At 51.0% G+C, this 5,000-nt stretch overlaps 4 non-coding genes across 4 annotated transcripts; all 4 read left to right on the top strand.

Moving 5' to 3' along the window:
* The first annotated feature begins 1,083 nt into the window (after positions 1 to 1,083).
* TRNAS-CGA (transfer RNA serine (anticodon CGA)) lies at positions 1,084 to 1,165 on the top strand. The gene has a single exon. It is a non-coding gene; the product is annotated as a tRNA-Ser (tRNA).
* Positions 1,166 to 2,287: 1,122 nt separating this feature from the next.
* TRNAS-AGA (transfer RNA serine (anticodon AGA)) lies at positions 2,288 to 2,369 on the top strand. The gene has a single exon. It is a non-coding gene; the product is annotated as a tRNA-Ser (tRNA).
* Positions 2,370 to 2,732: 363 nt separating this feature from the next.
* On the top strand, positions 2,733 to 2,814 carry TRNAS-UGA (transfer RNA serine (anticodon UGA)). The gene has a single exon. It is a non-coding gene; the product is annotated as a tRNA-Ser (tRNA).
* A 1,558-nt stretch (positions 2,815 to 4,372) lies between these two features.
* Positions 4,373 to 4,454, top strand: TRNAS-UGA (transfer RNA serine (anticodon UGA)). Its single transcript has one exon. It is a non-coding gene; the product is annotated as a tRNA-Ser (tRNA).
* Positions 4,455 to 5,000: the final 546 nt, after the last annotated feature.

The following is a 5,000-nucleotide window of genomic DNA, read 5'->3' as shown; positions in this document are numbered from 1 at the left end:
AGAAGAGGAAGGGCGCCCAGGAGGACCGTCAGAGGGTGGTGAGACCCCTGTCCTCTCAGCCCCGATCGGCCCCGATCGGCCAAGACCTCTCTATTTGGGCAGAAGGGAACCATTCTGCGGTCCTCTGAGGCTTAGGGCCACATGCCCAGAAGGCCCACCACCCAAATCTTTGCCATATGGCTTAGACTAACTACCGGACCACTCGTGCGGCCATTTATTCCTCTGGAGCCTGTCAAAATGGCCTGCCGAAATTGGCTCCCAGGAGGCCTCTGCAACTCGATTTGCATAGAGACAGCCCCTGCCCAGGCATGCTTCCAAACAGGACACTGTTAACAGTTTCAATTTGGAGCTGGCAGAAGCCAGTGCAACCTAGTGAAGGTGAGGCTCTGCTGCCTGGCCGCTTGCTAGGTTTATTAGCACAGATCTGTCCCTGGCACTTAGTCCGAGCTTGGCAGGGAGGGGATATGGCATTTAGGGAACTTGGGCCAGACCATAGAGATTCTGACTTTTGAATGCATTTTCAAGGGTCATGGGAGGGCCAAAAGGGAACGGTGCAGAGCGGCATAAAGTAAGGGGCGGAGGAGACAGTGTGTGTGGCTAAAGTGTTAAGTTTATAGTAGAAACACGTTTGCTCAGGAGTAGTCGTGGCCGAGTGGTTAAGGTGATGGACTAGAAATCCATTGGGGTTTCCCCGCGCAGGTTCAAATCCTGCCGACTACGGCGCAGCGCCGGCTTTTATTATTTACTCTTTTCTGGTTTGGAAAACAATTTTAAAATAGCAGTATAATACAATTACTAAAGGAGGCTGTGGCGCACTTGAGCTATTCAAGCAAGATCCTAGGAGTAAAAGCGGCTTCATCCTTTTGAACAACGCAGAGAAACTGGTACGTTTTGACAGTTTTCGTTTTGCAATTTCAAACGTATATGTACATTTAAAAGAAACTTGTGAGGAGAAAGAACGGTGCATGATGAGAGAAAAGGGTGGAAAGTACAGGACAAGATCTAGAGGCAAGGCGGTAGAGACTAAGGACTCTTCTGTGTAAGCACAGCACGATCTTTCGAGTGAGAGTTTTACTCTCATGGGTAGTCGTGGCCGAGTGGTTAAGGCGATGGACTCGAAATCCATTGGGGTCTCCCCGCGCAGGATCAAACCCTGCCGACTACGTCTCGGTTTGAGCTGAGCTGCAATTTTGCAATTTGCTCGGAAATGTCCCCAAAACAAGATGTAAACATGCATGTTGATTATAGGATGGACGATAAAGCAGACATTGGGAAGACTCCCATCCAGGACTCTCTGACTGTTAGGGGTGGGGGCCACGATTATATTTCCACCCTGACACTAGTTGCCGCTAGAGCCATCGACGCCTGGCATCGCCTCCGTCTGTAAGAAGCCCATCCTGCGCTTTTCCTTGCCTGCATCTTTACAGCAGATATTGGGAGGGGTCCATGTGGATACAGAGGATGGAGCAACTGGCACGCAAGCTATCTGCCGAGCCTTTTTTGTGTGTCAGCACAAGGGTTCTCGTGTCACTTCTAGACCTTCCTTGGCAGATGCATTCAGGAGAGGCCCCCTACCTGCGACCCAGTGAAAGTACAGTCTTTTGCTGCCCTATGCAAGCCAGGGGACTGAAGGCACAGCTTTCTGCCACAACAGCAGAGAGCAGAGGAAGGGCGCCCAGGAGGACCGTCAGAGGGTGGTGAGGCCCCTGTCCTCTCGGCCCCGATCGGCCAAGACCTCTCTATATGGGCAGAAGGGACCCATTCTGCGGTCCTCTGAGACTTAGGGCCACATGCCCAGAAGGCCCACCACCCAAATCTTTGCCATATGGCTTAGACTAACTACCGGACCACTCGTGCGGCCATTTATTCCTCTGGAGCCTGTCAAAATGGCCTGCCGAAATTGGCTCCCAGGAGGCCTCTGCAACTCGATTTGCATAGAGACAGCCCCTGCCCAGGCATGCTTCCAAACAGGACACTGTTAACAGTTTCAATTTGGAGCTGGCAGAAGCCAGTGCAACCTAGTGAAGGTGAGGCTCTGCTGCCTGGCCGCTTGCTAGGTTTATTAGCACAGATCTGTCCCTGGCACTTAGTCCGAGCTTGGCAGGGAGGGGATATGGCATTTAGGGAACTTGGGCCAGACCATAGAGATTCTGACTTTTGAATGCATTTTCAAGGGTCATGGGAGGGCCAAAAGGGAACGGTGCAGAGCGGCATAAAGTAAGGGGCGGAGGAGACATTGTGTGTGGCTAAAGTGTTAAGTTTATAGTAGAAACAGGTTTGCCCAGGAGTAGTTGTGGCCGAGTGGTTAAGGCGATGGACTAGAAATCCATTGGGGTTTCCCCGCGCAGGTTCAAATCCTGCCGACTACGGTGCAGCGCCCGCTTTTATTGTTTACTCTTTTCTGGTGTGGAAAACAATCTTAAAATAGCAGTATAATACAATTACTAAAGGAGGCTGCGGCGCACTTGAGCTATTCAAGCAAGATCCTAGGAGTAAAAGCGGCTTCATCCTTTAGGCCAACGCAGAGAAACTGGTACGTTTTGACGGGTTTCGTTTTTCAATTTCAAACATATATGTACATTTAAAAGAAACTTGTGAGGAGAAAGAACGGTGCATGATGAGAGAGAAGGGTGGAAAGTACAGGACAAGATCTAGAGGCAAGGCGGTAGAGACTAAGGACTCTTCTGTGTAAGCACAGCACAATCTTTCGAGTGAGAGTTTCACTCTCATGGGTAGTCGTTACCGAGTGGTTAAGGCGATGGACTTGAAATCCATTGGGGTCTCCCCGCGCAGGTTCGAACCCTGACGACTACATCTCGGTTTGAACTGAGCTGCAATTTTGCAATTTGCTCGGAAATGTCCCCAAAACAAGATGTAAACATGCATGTTGATTATAGGATGGACGATAAAGCAGACATTGGGAAGACTCCCATCCAGGACTCTCTGACTGTTAGGGGTGGGGGCCACGATGATATTTCCACCCTGACACTAGTTGCCGCTAGAGCCATCGACGCCTGGCATCGCCTCCGTCTGTAAGAAGCCCATCCTGCGCTTTTCCTTGCCTGCATCTTTACAGCAGATATTGGGAGGGGTCCATGTGGATACAGAGGATGGAGCAACTGGCACGCAAGCTATCTGCCGAGCCTTTTTTGTGTGTCAGCACAAGGGTTCTCGTGTCACTTCTAGACCTTCCTTGGCAGATGCATTCAGGAGAGGCCCCCTACCTGCGACCCAGTGAAAGTACAGTCTTTTGCTGCCCTGTGCAAGCCAGGGGACTGAAGGCACAGCTTTCTGCCACAACAGCAGAGAGCAGAGGAAGGGCGCCCAGGAGGACCATCAGAGGGTGGTGAGGCCCCTGTCCTCTCGGCCCCGATCGGCCAAGACCTCTCTATATGGGCAGAAGGGACCCATTCTGCGGTCCTCTGAGACTTAGGGCCACATGCCCAGAAGGCCTACCACCCAAATCTTTGCCATATGGCTTAGACTAACTACCGGACCACTTGTGCGGCCATTTATTCCTCTGGAGCCTGTCAAAATGGCCTGCCGAAATTGGCTCCCAGGAGGCCTCTGCAACTCGATTTGCATAGAGACAGCCCCTGCCCAGGCATGCTTCCGAACAGGACACTGTTAACAGTTTCAATTTGGAGCTGGCAGAAGCCAGTGCAACCTAGTGAAGGTGAGGCTCTGCTGCCTGGCCGCTTGCTAGGTTAATTAGCACAGATCTGTCCCTGGCACTTAGTCCGAGCTTGGCACTGAGGGGATATGGCATTTAAGGAACTTGGGCCAGACCATAGAGATTCTGACTTTTGAATGCATTTTCAAGGGTCATGGGAGGGCCAAAAGGGAACGGTGCAGAGCGGCATAAAGTAAGGGGCGGAGGAGACATTGTGTGTGGCTAAAGTGTTAAGTTTATAGTAGAAACAGGTTTGCTCAGGAGTAGTCGTGGCCGAGTGATGGACTAGAAATCCATTGGGGTTTCCCCGCGCAGGTTCAAATCCTGCGGACTTCCGTGCAGCGCCCGCTTTTATTGTTTACTCTTTTCTGGTGTGGAAAACAATCTTAAAATAGCAGTATAATACAATTACTAAAGGAGGCTGCGGCGCACTTGAGATATTCAAGCAAGATCCTAGGAGTAAAAGCGGCTTCATCCTTTAGGCCAACACAGAGAAACAGGTACGTTTTGACGGGTTTCGTTTTGCAATTTCAAACATATATGTACATTTAAAAGAAACTTGTGAGGAGAAAGAACGGTGCATGATGAGAGAGAAGGGTGGAAAGTACAGGACAAGATCTAGAGGCAAGGCGGTAGAGACTAAGGACTCTTCTGTGTAAGCACAGCACAATCTTTCGAGTGAGAGTTTCACTCTCATGGATAGTCGTGGCCGAGTGGTTAAGGCGATGGACTTGAAATCCATTGGGGTTTCCCTGCGCAGGTTCGAACCCTGCCGACTACGTCTCGGTTTGAACTGAGCTGCAATTTTGCAATTTGCTCGGAAATGTCCCCAAAACAAGATGTAAACATGCATGTTGATTATAGGATGGACGATAAAGCAGACATTGGGAAGACTCCCATCCAGGACTCTCTGACTGTTAGGGGTGGGGGCCACGATTATATTTCCACCCTGACACTAGTTGCCGCTAGAGCCATCGACGCCTGGCATCGCCTCCGTCTGTAAGAAGCCCATCCTGCGCTTTTCCTTGCCTGCATCTTTACAGCAGATATTGGGAGGGGTCCATGTGGATACAGAGGATGGAGCAACTGGCACGCAAGCTATCTGCCGAGCCTTTTTTGTGTGTCAGCACAAGGGTTCTCGTGTCACTTCTAGACCTTCCTTGGCAGATGCATTCAGGAGAGGCCCCCTACCTGTGACCCAGTGAAAGTACAGTCTTTTGCTGCCCTGTGCAAGCCAGGGGACTGAAGGAAGAGCTTTCTGCCACAACAGCACAGAGCAGAGGAAGGGCGCCCAGGAGGACCGTCAGAGGGTGGTGAGGCCCCTGTC

This window comes from Ambystoma mexicanum, chromosome 3q, assembly GCF_040938575.1.
Source record: "Ambystoma mexicanum isolate Mex_15411 chromosome 3q, UKY_AmexF1_1, whole genome shotgun sequence".
NCBI classification, from domain to species: Eukaryota; Metazoa; Chordata; class Amphibia; order Caudata; family Ambystomatidae; genus Ambystoma; species Ambystoma mexicanum.
The sequence above is the reverse complement of the archived record's forward strand: the minus strand, read 5'-3'. Positions and strand labels throughout refer to the sequence as shown.